Genomic DNA, 14,382 nt, shown 5'->3' on the forward strand with positions numbered 1-14,382 from the left:
TGATACAGTTTAGTTTTAAATGGAGGTTAAAAGATATGCACATTTGAGCAGTTTTGTCTGTCCATCATCATCTGGACTTCATTTTCTCCTGGAAGGTGGTCTGATGAGTTGTCAGAATTGTGTGAAATCAGAGATAAGTTCCTTCTCTGGAATCAGCCTCACACTTTTTCCTTCTCCCTGAATAAGAGTCTGGGGGACACTAATTTCTTGTAGCCCCTTGTCTCAATAGTTTGAGAGCCAAAGGGAGTGGTTCTAGTGTCCCTCCTTAGATCATCTCCAGTGCTGACACGGCAGTTACATGGTGAGAAGCATTTTCATTCTTGATAGCCTAAAGCGCAGCCCAGTTTCCCAGTTCCTTTGTAGGCAAAGGTGACCTCTTCAGCCTTCTAAATTACGCAGTCTGTGAGCTACCACGCCCACTCTTGACAGTGAGAAAGAGGGTCAAAACGGTTTCAAAACAAAAAGTTTTAAGCTAAAACTTATTTTTAATAGAAAGTGCATAATTTTATTTAAATAAAATCTAGAGGGTTGTATTGTTAGATTTCCATAGGGGGTCTCCTGTTAGTTCTCTTTCTGTTCTGACTAGGACAGGCTGGGTCCCTGAAATGTTTAGTCAGGATATTAATTTCTTGCTTTTTTTTTTTTAAGAGAAGTGAGCCATTTTTCCAACAGAGGGCAGTGTTAGCTAAAACAATCAGCATTCACCAAGGACAGCATTTGGAAGTGTCCTCTGCAAGGCGTTGAAAGGACGCGGGGAAACAATTTCTTTCTTTCATTCCTGGGTTTGTAGCTTTGACCACAGTTGCCATTTTTAAAAAATGAAAACTATATAAAAATTCTCCTAACTGTCCCTGACCCCTGAAGAAATTGAGAAAATAAAGGCAACATGCATAGAGGGAAGGTTCTAGTTATCCTGACTGGAGTATGAAAAAATCCTGACCCTTGCTGTTATGGTGGTGTTTGGCTTTGAGATAAAGGAAGGTCTATGAGGAGGTACCACAAGCTGTATCAAGGTGGGATTCCTTTTGAATATTTTCTGAATGTGTTTGATGCTTCTTGTTTCTGATGGAAAAAGAGCTTGGTTCAGTTTGTAAATTGGGATATCCAATGTGGCATACTTGACTTTAAATATTAAAAGATGCTCAGTTTTCAGAGCTGAGTTCTGTCACTATCTTTTTAGACAGTAATCACAAAATTATAGTAGGTTAATGTCAGGAAACACATATTTGTTAAGTGTTTACTTGGTTTATGGAATTACAACCATAAGCAATTTATCCTACGCAATTTTTAAGACACATTTGAGAGGTTGGCAGAATTCACTTTTTCTTATCAAAGAAGAAAGAGAGGGAGAGAAGCTAAGCAGCATCACGTCTCCCAGCTGGGGGCAGAAGTAAGGACTGAACTCAAGTCTCTGCTGTGAAAGAACAGGCTCATTCACCTCTCTAGACTTCCTGACTTCGGGCTAACAGGCTGGCTCTGGGAACTCTTGAATCCTTGAGTTATTGCAGTTCTCAATGATAGAAAACGGTGCTTCAGTGTATAGACAGACATATGTGTGTCAGTGGTCAATGGATTTCCTCCCTACCAAGTATGTGTGTGGTGGGGGAGTTGTGCATGTGCATATGTGTGTGTGTGAGTGTGTGTGGTGGGGGAGTTGTGCATGTGCATATGTGTGTGTGTGAGTGTGTGTGTGTGTTGGGGGAATTGTGTGTGTGTGTGTGTGTGTGTGTGTGTGTGTGTGTGTACAAAGGTGTAAGCCAGAGGATAACATTGGATGTTGGCCTTTAGGTGTTATCACCAGACACATTTAAATGAACCAAAAAAGAAAAAGAAAAAAACTAATGAACAAATAAACACTGTGTCTCACAACATAGGCTGGGCTGGATGGAGTGAGGCCCAGGTGCCCACCTGCCTCTATTCCCCAGCACTGGGATTACAATGCAAGTCACTACATCTGTTTTTCACGTGGGTTCTGGGGTTGAGCTCGGGTCTTCATGGTTGTAAGGCAAGCGCTTTTCTGACTGAGCTGTCAGCCTAGCTTCTTCTGACCTAATCTTCACATTTCTTGCTGTCTTTAAGAAGTGAACATTTTAAAATAAATTTCCCGCCTTACATGAAAAGGCCAAATAAGTATTCCCGCCCCCCACACTCCACCAAAAAAAAAAAAAAAAAAAGATGTTTTACCATGAAGAAATGGATGCTGTGGAAATGGATGCAGACTGAAGACCCTGTTCAGATAGGTGGTTCTGTTGGTAGAATTATCTACATAACTTTAGCCCATAGTGTTTTCAAAGCTGAAAAATGCCTGTTTTTTTTATTTGGGTTTTTCATGGTAGATAGGGAACTAATGAAAAGCCTGGAGAAGAGGAATAGATGACCTGAAGGGCAACTTCTGAAGGAACATCATCCAGACCACCCGAAAGAAGTAACCATCCGAAGAGTCAGGAGGGCATTGTTAGAAGCCTGGCAGTTCTTGAGAAAGTCCTAGTGAGGAAGAGGCCAGGCCAGGGGTCCTGGGCTTCTAGAGGAAATAGACATGATCTCACTCAGACCCTTCCTCACACCCCAGCCCACTAGCCCATGTGAGGCTGACCACAGTAGCCTCTCCACTGCTTCAGTCTGTTTTCCACAAACCGTGCAGCCAGCCTGACGAAGAGGATTATTAGTAGCGCAGAGAGACTCCTGTCTTTTTTCTCTCCACTTTCTTTTTTCATAAGGAGTAAACACAGAGGTCCAGGCAGTCAAAGGTGAAGGCAAACACAAGTGCTTTCAAAGCCATCTCGGAAATGAACACCCGGGTGCTGTGTCTCATAACCCTACCCGAAACTGACAGTGGCCAGCTGTTTTCTGAGCTAAACACTTTCCTAAAGAGCCGAAAGCCAGGAGGCAAAAAGGAAGAAAGTGAAAATAACTTCTCTCCTCCCGAACCACAGATGACAGATCAGCCAGAAAGGACCCTGGAGGAAACAGGAGTCAATGAGGCAAAAGTCCTTGCAAATGACCCTGGCTGTTCCTCTCTACCGCTGCAGAGACGATCCACCCAAATGTCCTTTTAGCAGCGCTGCATCGGAACCGAGTCTCTTGAGTTATATTATGCCCTTGCTCTCAATTGTGAAATGATTAGCTCTGATAACACCGATCTCAGCTTTTAGGTATTTTCGTACAGTATTTGTCTTCCTCTATTTCCTATGTCGGTCTCTTTCTCGAAATATGGGAAAGACTTAAAACGGACTCTAATTCGCACTTTCATGGATTCTGTGGACTTTTCTAGACTAACCCTGGAGATGAGACTTCTCAGGGCTAGATATTTATTATTGTTTAAAATGTGATCTTCATTGGGTGGGGTGGGGAGTAGGAATTTAACATAGTTGAAATGAAAGGAAACTTAATTTCAAGGCTCTATCTGATTTCAGTAGTCTTATGGGGGGCATATGATGTGGGCAGCCATTTTAGGGGTGATCTGACATGGGCAGGCATCCTATTTAGTAAAGCACCATAAGAAGTATTCTTCAGCTGTACTTAAAAGATCTGGAAGCTACTGTGGAAAAGGGTTTGAAAGCTAAAGCATATTACAAAATAACATGATTTTAAATCACTTTTGTGGAAAAAAATTTATTAATCCTGGAGATGCGAAAAAGGGGTACGCTTTCAAAGCATAGGTCTAGAATGTCATTCTAGACTGGGACTATACTAAAATTATAGTGTCAATCATGGTTCTGTGTTGAGTCTGGTGAAGGAGCATCTGAGCACTGTTATCTGGTAGTGACTTGCCTGCTGGTTACTCTTCAGTTTCTAGACTAGTGGCCCTGTGGTACCCTTAGGTCTTCAAGTTCCATATATGAGCTGGCCATGTAGCAGCAGTGCTTTTGGAATTATGAAGATAGATGGTAGCCAAGTTTAGTGATAATGAATAAGGAGGGAAAACCAGGCACGGAAGCAGGAATGGTGAGAAAATAGCAAGTCATCAGTAAGTTCTCTCCATAGAGAGAACTGAGAGAATAATCTATCCCTTCCTCACCCGAAAGCCACAGATACTCCAAGACAGTATGGAGCATTATCATACAGTACAAGGAATGGGAAATCAATTCATTTTATTTGGCTATTAAGGATAAAAATGGGACCTCTGAGGGTTGTGTCTATCTAATTATATTTGTTTGCCCTTTTGTGTGGAATTCAGTTGGGTGTTGTATGATGTGTTCCTTTAAAGCTCGATGTGGAGTTGTTTGCAAGCTCTGCATATTTGGTTAGCTGAAGGTGGAGTAAAACTGACTATCATTCAATTTGCAGACAGGCACTTTAGCCCTCATGGTATATTTTGTTTGAAAAATATTGAAAATTTTCTGGTCAAGAATCTGCATAAAATCAACTTGATTCTTTCTGAAGAAACATTTACTAATTGACGATTGTCATGTGTTAAAGATTGAGCTAGCCAGAAATTTGGTTAGTATTCCAAAAACTTGAAAGAAATAAAATAAGGGAGAAGCAATTTGTTTGAATTCATAGCTTCAAAGGTCTCAGTCCATGGTTATCTTATGCCATTGATATGCAGCATCATGGAAGAGGGCTATGGTGGAGCACAGCTTTTTACTTCATAGTTGCCAGTAAGCAGAGAGAAAATTCAGGAAGAGAATAGGGCAAGATATGGCTTCCAAGGACAGGCCCACAGTGATTACTTCCTCCCAGTAGGACTTACCAGCTGAAGTTTCCAGACCTCCTAAATTACAGCACTTATTGGGGAGCAAGTCTTTAACACACAAGCCTGTGGGATAGATTTTCAAATTCAAATCATAATGACATACATATTTCATTCTTCCCTTTCATTCATCCATGTTTTAGGGTCTATGTAATTTTCAGAAAATAATTTGCTGTTACCATAACTTGCCTAGCAGGACAAATATGTTTTACAGAGACACTATGTTCCTCAGTCTGCCAATTAGATTATTAAAACAATGCATGGTGAGAAACTGGAATTTCTTCAATATTTTCGTGCCAGGGGAAGAGAAAACCTGAGTCAGCCAGACCTGAAACTTTTCTCCTGAAAAGAGATTTCCCATAGTACTGACAACATGTCAGACAACCCTCCTGGAGAGACTGAAGCCCTGCCACTAATGGTTGGGGGCACTTCTGGGTCTGCTTACATAACTCTCTCTCTCTCTCCTTACATCTCAACCTTACTTCGGAGTCAGAGGAAGGACTTAGGTGGGAAGGGGCCATTGGATCTCTTTGTCCCTCTTCCCATTGTGGCCATACTGAATGATTCTCTTTTTCTGCTTTTTACTACTAAATTGCCTGCTTTAATGGGTTTATGGAAGATGAATGATTGAACCTAGCTTGCTGAAGCACAGTCTGGGACCCGAAGTCTGGCAACATTACTGTGAAAAGCAATGGAAGAAAAGCGTCACATTTCTTAACACCAGATAGTAAAATAGAAGTTGTTCTTTTGTGTTCTCCAAATAGTCAAAAATATGTTTTTTTGTGTGTGAATTATCTCTTTCCACATATTTTATGAATTCAAGATCTTTCCTCATCTTTATATTCACCGTGTACTTCTTTTTATCCCTCAGTTTTGGCCGTAGAATAAGAGGCTTGTCCTATGGTGGTTTCCATCTGAACATAGATAACACACTAGGAAAAAAGGTTATATTGACTTTTCAGTTGATTCGATTTATTTTGTATCTGAATCTTTGTATCATTTTTACTTGTTAGACTTGTTTTCCATGGAGGATTCCCTTTTGCATTTGAATCTATTTGATGTTTCCATTTTGCTATTTGTTTGACTCCTTTAAATGCTTCAGATTTCCATGTCTGCTTCAGATTGGCAAAGAAATCAGTGTGATGGCTTAGTCCAACATTGTAGTTACTGGGAAAGTCTTTCATTTCACATGGTCTTCTCACGGCAGTGGAAAGATTCCTCTCTGGTAGACTACAGTCTAACTCTTTGCTGCCTGTCCAGTGGGATTTCTCACTGGTCTGTTTCACACACCACAGTCTATGAGTCTGGCACATAGCTATGTTACTACTTGTGGGAGCCCATAAAGATTCCAACTTGTGGTTTGACTCAAGGTCAGAGAGTCAGTTTGTGTTGCTCTCCAAGACTGCATAATAGGGTACAAAGGCATGGTTACCAGGTGTCTTCTGCTTTAAGGTCTAATCACAAGATGCTTTGGGGTGGGGCATGATTACCAGATGTTTTGAAGGGTCTATACTTGGTTGCGCATTGTGCTTTGATTTTGAAAGGGGAAGGTCTTTTGCCTCTCCCCTTGCTAGTGTATAAAAATTCCATTAGAAATAAACTTGAGGCTGCTGTGTATTGACCCAAGGCCCTCCTGAAGCTATCCTATGTCTCTGTCTTTCTGTCTGTCTACATCTATATTTCTTCCTGTTATTTCCCAATTCCTCACTCCTCCCTTCAAGGGACCCTTTGATAAGTTGGGGCTGAACCCCAACACTGAGCCCCAATAACTACTGGAAAATTCTGTCTCCTGAACTAGTCTCCTGTTGCTAGTCTCTTGTCCAGAAAAGAGAAGACACTTGTACAGGGCTGGCAGTCACCTACCATGTCATGGTAGGTTCAGTTTACTTTGATTATAAGAGTCAATCCCAGGTCTCCCTGTCTCTGTCTCTGTCTATCTCTCTCTGTCTGTCTCTGTCTCTGTCTCTCTCTCCAGTACAATTTTCACAACTGTTCTTCCACAGAAAACAGACAGGCTAAATCCTTAATACTCTTGCATTAAATTGGGTCTCTTGTCCATTTGTGTGACTCCATACCTGTTTGGACTATACTGCATTGGGTAGAAGGGATGAATGAAACAGATTCTGAGATGAAAATTTTAAGTTCTTCCAATTTTTTTGCAGGAAAGTTTGACTGAGAAAATAATTCATTTGAGGATGGCTATCTTTATTTTCACATACTCTTCATAAGGTATGTGCTTGTTAGGTCACACATAACAGTTTAGAATCACGCATATGTGTACAGTGTGATTAAAGATTATTTTTAAAAACAACTCACTCCTTTTCATTTCTTTTGCGTCTTTTTCTTTAAGGCAGTGAGAAGACTTCTGAACTAGAAAAAGTAAGATTTTCAGACCTGCATCCCTTGAAACTGGCGAGGCAGAGCATGGCTCTGCCCTTGTTCTGTCTAGAGCAACACTATCCAAATTGAACACTTGATCTCTGGCAAAAGACCTAGCAATGGGATTCTGAGTTTGCTTGTGGTCTGATGAGATTCAGCATGCATTATTGAGACTTGAAGTTTACAGATAATTCTTGCCATATCTGTATCCTCTTTACTTTAAAAGGAGTTCTTTGAAATTGAATTATGCAAATGGCAATGCATGGTCAAACATACGTCCAGGAATATTTTTTCAGGATAGCATTGGCAGTTATGATAATCATCTCACCTTCCCAATTGCAATTGCTTTGTTCTGTGGAAAATATAATTCTCAAAATGGTAGCTCATGCATATATTAGCCATAATAGTATGCATCTTAGAGTAAAATGAGCAGCTGGAATGCACATGTACTCATGTGCACATATCTACACATACACACAATTAAAAATAAATAAATCTTTAAAAAGACAAACATTCCAAAAACTAAAAATAATATATTGTCATCAAGTCATCTTTCTCGTCAAAGCTTTGCTTTTTAACAATTGTTTCTCTAGGAAGGGGAATCCTTCTTGGACTCCTGTCACTCATATCAATGTCTAGACCTATGAACCTTTTCTTTAAACTATTTAATTCCTCCAGAGAAAATACTTCATTCTCCACTGGGGACTCCAAGTGATATTGAAGCCCATTTCACAAAATAGGCAGAGTTGGTCGAACTTCTTATGCGCAGACTTTTAGCAACAACTCTCTGCTACCGTGTTTCAAATAGATTGCTTGTCTTTCACACACATTGAGCTACAATCCCAAAGTTTCCTTTATTATCAATGTTTGAAAATGCTTCAGTTTTTTTGTGCTTTTTATCATCTTCTCTGATATGCTAATATTTGTCATCTGTTAAAATAATATGTCTTGGCTATTATTGTTTTCTTTGCTCTTGTTTGTTTACTTGTTGATACTTGGTGTTTTCTTTTCAGTAAGATTTTGAGCAGAGAAGAGTTATAAACATATGTTCTTGGTGCTTTGTTCTAGTGGAAATCCCAAGGGACTGTAAACACATTACAATGTAGCTGGAAAGGGTGTGCTTCTAGCATATTTGTATGACCTCTGAGAGTGGGTCTATAATCCTTTAGCACAGGCTTTTGTTGTAGATTTGCTTGCCTCTAGAATGCAACATAAATGTGATTTTCAAAATTGGCCTCAGATATAGGAGCTGCAAAATATTTCTCACATGGCTCACTCCAGGGGGGGGAGATTTTTGCTATCTTATTAGAAATAAGAACAGTGATCCTATTGCCACACTGAGCTAAGATAGCCAATGGAAAAGACATTTTAGACAGTAGGAGCAAAAAGACCCCATTCTCCACCTCTATACTTCAATTTCAATTTCCTTATTTAAAGCATATTGTAGCTTATGAAATAAGCAATTACCCACTTTTGTTTTAGCAGTTATCAAACAGAGGCCAGAGACTCTAGGTTCAAGGACATGGATTAAGAGCTTAGGTGAGGAAGAATCTCTAAAAAATGAGCCAGACCTATAACATAGATTGTCTCAAGACCTACATGGGGAACAGTGCCCTAAATGATCCGTTCTTTATCATCTTGTAACACATTGTCATCAGCGCAGCTAGTGCACTCACAAGTGCTTATTGACCCTCACATATGTAGCTACTAGCTGGTTGGCAGCTAGGCTGTTAATGGATGTCTTCTTCATTAGACTGTTGGCTATTTGAGGCTATGGACTGTATCCAACTCACTTTGTACCTCAAATGCCTAAGGTGGTGGTTGAATTATATTGCATACTTACTAAGTGTTTGGACAATGAAAATAAAACTCGATTTCGTTTAATTATACAACTAGTTCTAATTGTTAGACTCAAATAACATACCTGAGTTATGAGAAATGACTGTCAGTCATTATGATGATGGTAGAGGAGTAGAGTTTCTTGCTAAAAGATCATACTTATGGATTCCTCTCTCAATGTCAGATTTGCATGCCAAAGGCTAAATATGGTAATTGACTGGGACAACTAGAATTTCTTATTGCATGTTTTTAATCATGTCAGCTATTTGTTCTAAGGCACTATAATTTTACTAGAGGCCTCTTTGAGAACTTAATGTTCCTTTATTTCCTCTTGCTTCTGTCTGAAATTATCTGCTCTATGAGTTGGAAAAAACATATTAAAACCTGAAACTGAGGATCTAGATGCAAGGTTCTGTCCTGTTGTACTAACTCAATAATTTATACTAGAATGGTTAATTATGTTAAAATAGTATTTTCTGCCTAGTAGCTAAAATGATATAAGCCTATTAAAAGGGAAGGTATATCTAAATTAAATAGTAACCAAGTTGAATTAATCTCTGTGTACTAGGAATTATAGACTGGTAATAAAATAACTCAAAATGTTTAAATTCTGAGAAATTTTACATTTTTTTATTCTGGTTGTGACTAATGATTTTAGGATTCCTTCTGTTTCTAGAGGGAACTGTGGGACACAAGAGTCTTCTTTGATATGATTTCTTAATGTGTCGACAGAAGCCACAATGGAAATATTCTTAGCTGCTTATTCTATAAACCTAGTTCCCACCCCAATGCATCACACCTCCTGGTAGATTGAGTCAAGAGAAAGAACAGACTCAGATGATTAATATTTGTGAATGAAAATCGTGAGTTCCACCCATCTGTAATCCACATTCACTGGTAACACTTTAGGGCAGGATTTAGCTAAGCAGATTAACACTGGAGTTGAATTTGGCAATAATAGCCTTGTAATTTATTGTTAAGGAAATTTGTTTTAAAAATCTCAGCAAATCTTTCCAAGTCTAATGCCAAGTATGTGTTCTTGTAAAGTGAAAATTCAGTTTTCTGTTACTCTTTAAATTATAAGAACAGCATTAACACATTATCCAACTAAAACATTTAAATAATATTAACGCATACAGAATAAAATGAGAACATTTTTACTCTCTCCATTCCCTTCCTAGATAAAATCATTGAGGATTTTTTTTTCACATGGATTCATGACCCTAATATCTTCATGTCCTACCTTTGAAGACACTGGTACATTTAAGTACAGAGAAGTTGCTTTAAGGTATTTAAAAAAAAAAACAAAAAAAACCAAACCACTGAAGTTACCTTGACAGAGCACCCTAAAACCAAACTGCTAGGTTTTTTGTTTGTTTGTTTTTTTGCACTCGTGCACACGTGTGTGTATATGCCTCTCTGTGTATGTTTGTTTACTTAGCCTTGTGACCTCTATCATATTTTTTAAAAATTCTAACTTATTAAGTTTACTCATTTATGAAATGAAAGTAAAAACACTATGCAAAATTGTTATGGGGAATACATTATGTGGAGTTCACCAACAATGAACACAATAATTGAGATATCTCATGTCATGAAACTCCTAGAAGAATAATGGGATGGATACATGTTCGCTGTGATTTGTTGTTCCTTACTTCTTTCTCTCTTTGTCTTCACTTGTCTTCTCTTTTCTATCCACTATGATCATGTTAGGAATTGATTTCTGCTTCATTTCACATGATATCTGTTTGCTTTGAAGATTATTAGGGCAGAGTAGAGAGGAAATGCTCAGTTGCCCAACTCTTTAAGAAGTTGTCATTGGCCAGATGTAGATGGTAGGTCACCCAGTTCAATATTTCTTTTAATTTTAAAATACATATTTATTTATTTGTTTGTTTGTTTGTTTATTTTTTGTGTGCGTGTGTGTGTGTGTGTGTGTGTGTGTGTGAGTATGTGAGCATGTGTGTACGTAAGTATGTATGCTGGCCTTTTCATGCCATGGTGCACATTTGGAACTCAGAAGACAACTTGTAGTAGTCAGTTCTCTCCTTCTACCATGTGACCTGCGGATCAAACTTAGCTTGCTAGGGCTGGTGACACATTCATGCCTTTGTCTACTGAACCATCTTGATGGTTTTTCCCTGTATCTGCTTCTCTATGTCTTGCTGATAGATGATTTGCTTAAATAATAGCTTCTCTTTTGTTATTTTTCTTTTTTCAGTAACTCAGTATTTTCTTTGACAATTTCACATATGTGCATAAGTCACACTGACCACTCTCATCCTCTACGCTCTCTCATCTCCCTATTCTCCCTTCTTTCCTGCAATCTCTTCTTCACATCCATGTCTGTTCATTTGGTTTGTGACCAAGTGAGTTTAACCAGGACAATCTATGTGACCATGGGTTTGAATCTCCTCACTGGTGTATGGTAGGCTTAGCTGTGGGTACACAGGCAAAAACATCGATTCCCTCCCTTTTCCCAGAATGTATCAGTAATTCCATAGTAAACGATTGGGTCTGTTGAGCTCCTCCGATAACTGTCTCTCAAACAGTGCATCATCATCTCATGTGGGATGGCACTACTGAATGTGGAAGCCGTGAAGGATTTGGCAATGGTGAAAGGTTTCTGGATGTATAACAACTATAATTAATTAAAAGACAAATGGATAATGAACCCAAGTTGTTACTGGAACCTCTCTCCCAAGCTGAATCACGTAACTTCACTGTAGCCTTGGTCTCCAGTAAGTAGCATCTGTATTTTGCCTTGTACGTGACATAATGACATACAGCAGTAGAAGTCCTGGTTTGCACAAGATGTGTGTGGAGGGCCTGTGGACAGAGTAGAAATCTAGTTGCTTAGGGTCCTTATTTCATGAGGAATCTCCCCATGAAATAAGCACCCCCCCCAAAAACCCTGTATTAATCTGAAACCATTTCTTTCAAATCCTTATTATCAGTTTGATAATGTATGTCAAAGTGTCCATTTCAGAGTCATAGTATTGTCAAAATGTCAAAAACAAAACCGAATTGGAAACTGTCACCTTTTATATTTTTTAAAAGTATGTATCATTTGTACAAAATAATGGCTTCCGTTATGACATTTTCATACACTTATATATTTACGTCAAATATGCCATGCATTACACAGTACAGTGACACTTGTTGGCTCTTCGGGAGATTTGGTCTCTGAGGCAGTAGTCCAGATTCTAGGGGAGCAGAAATTAACCAGTAATCTCTCCAGTGGCTTATCAAAGATGCTTCCATTTTATTCTGGCATTTAATCTGCCACAGAAGCTGTTTATTGCTTCATCTTTCTGAGTAACGCGGACACTGTCACTTAATTAACTCACCATTTGACTGTGTGCTTAAAACTGTCAGGTGGGAAATAAATCTGTGCTGTCTTATGATTAATAAAATGCTAAAGTCTCTTTTTGTAGAGCCGTGTACCTGGCCCCTGAACAAAAGCTACCAGGTTTGTTGAATGCTTCTTCACTTGTAAATATCCCGACTGTTAGGAAAATAACTGTGCCTTCTTTGTTCTTTTTATTTATTTCTTTTTTAAAGCATATGAATCTGTATATGTTTAGAGATGGTATAGCTGGATTACACAGACAAAGATATTTCATATTTTAATAGATTGGAAAGTTCTCAGACCCTTCAGCAGGTCTACTTTGTTGAGTCAAAGGACTGATAATTGAATATTTGTTGAGTGATTATTCATGTTGGGAGCTGACTTAGGGTCATTTACATATATATCTTTCACAGTGAACCACAATCATTCTGAGTAGGCATCACTCTTCCCACACTGCAAGTGAGGAAGCACAGTTCCCACATGGTTTTTACACCAAGGCACTTGTGTTAATATTAAGACATGCACTCTAGATACTGGAGTTTCCCACCTAAGTCCAATTCTTCTATTTATTTTAGTAGGAACGATGCCTTGATAAACATAGCTGTTTTCCTAGCAGTTATACTTGAGACGTTAACTGCATTTTAAACTTTTTTTTTCTTGCTTCATGCAGTTCCCCAACATCGAAGGGACCTGTGCTGGGGACTCTCATGGTAACTTCTGTGTTACTGATTTGCAAGGAGACCCTCAGAACAGAACAAATGTTATGCTTATAGCTAGGATGCACTACAATGAAAGACACAATAAGATGAGTGAAGGCAGCAGTTCCTGGGTAGGTGGTGGGAACTAGATGAGTGATACCAAAACTCTTTACCTAGCAGATGCTCTTAGTTCCTCCAGCAGCATCTTGTGGAGGATAACAAGGAATGTCTTCCCGGGAACTAGTCAGACTTAGCATTGCAATTCATCAAGATACTCTGACCATTATGCATCAATATTTCAGAATTCCAGAACAGATGCAGATGCTTAGCATGAAACACATTGTACTTAAAGTTTAAACACACAAAAAATGCTTTTGTTATTTAAAGAAAGTTTTATGTCAAAGTAGGGAACTGTTATTCAGGTTTTCAGATGCCATTCAAAGGCATATCAGCAAGAGTTGCTTAATGAAGGGCGAGGGTCAAGGGAAAGAGAGCTTGGGGGAGCTGGAGATCCCAGCTGGATCAACAACAGAGAGAGAGAACAAGGAATAGGAGACCATGGCAAATGAAGACCACATGAGAATAAGAAGAAGCAAAGTGCTAGAGAGGCCGACAGAAATCCACAAAGATACCCCCACAACAGACTGCTGGCAATGGTCGAGATACAGCCTGAACTGACCTAATCTGGTGATGGGATGGCCAAACACCCTAATTATCGTGCTAGAAACCCCATCCAACTACTGAGGGATCTGGATGCAAAGATCCATGGCTAGGCCCTAGGTGGATCTCTGGGAGTCCAGTTATCGAGAAAGAGGAGGGTTTATATGAGCGAGAATTGTTGAGACCAAGGTTGGATAACGCACAGGGACAAATAGCCAAACGAATGGAAACACATGAACTATGAACCAATGGCTGAGGGGTCACCAACTGGATCAGGCCCTCCGAATGGGTGAGACAGTTGATTGGCTTGATCTGTTTGGGAGGCATCCAGGCAGTGGGACTGGGTCCTGTGCTCAGTGCATGAGTTGGCTGTTTGAAACCTGGGGCCTATGCAGGGTCGCTTGGCTCGGACTGGGAGGAGGGGACTGGACCTACCTGGACTGAGTCTACCAGGTTGATCTCAGTCCGTGGGGGAGGCTTTGCCCTGGAGGAGGTGGGAATGGGGGGTGGGCTGGGGGGAAGGTGAGGGGGGCGGGATGGGGGAGAACAAGGGAATCCGTGGCTGATATGTAGAACTGAATTGTATTGCAAAATAAAAATAATTTAAAAAAAATAGCAGTCCTGGGACTCTACTCCCTCTGCCCAGGATTCAGATGATTTCATTGAAAGACTACAATCAAACCACATTTTCATTTGCAATTCTTTTTTTTTTTTTTTTTTTTTTTTTTTTTTTTGGTTTTTCGAGACAGGGTTTCTCTGTG

The 14,382-nt window shown here is 39.5% G+C and overlaps 1 long non-coding RNA gene across 1 annotated transcript in view; it reads left to right on the forward strand.

Moving 5' to 3' along the window:
* Positions 1 to 803: 803 nt before the first annotated feature.
* LOC128097289 (uncharacterized) overlaps positions 804 to 14,382 on the forward strand; it is an 87,139-nt gene continuing 73,560 nt past the window's right edge. Inside the window, exon 1 of the long non-coding RNA XR_008213832.1 lies at positions 804 to 1,013. This is a non-coding gene — a long non-coding RNA (uncharacterized LOC128097289). The remainder of the gene's footprint in view (positions 1,014 to 14,382) is intronic.

Source organism: Peromyscus californicus, unplaced genomic scaffold (assembly GCF_007827085.1).
Source record: "Peromyscus californicus insignis strain IS unplaced genomic scaffold, ASM782708v3 Scaffold_5__1_contigs__length_169319896, whole genome shotgun sequence".
Classification (NCBI taxonomy): Eukaryota; Metazoa; Chordata; class Mammalia; order Rodentia; family Cricetidae; genus Peromyscus; species Peromyscus californicus.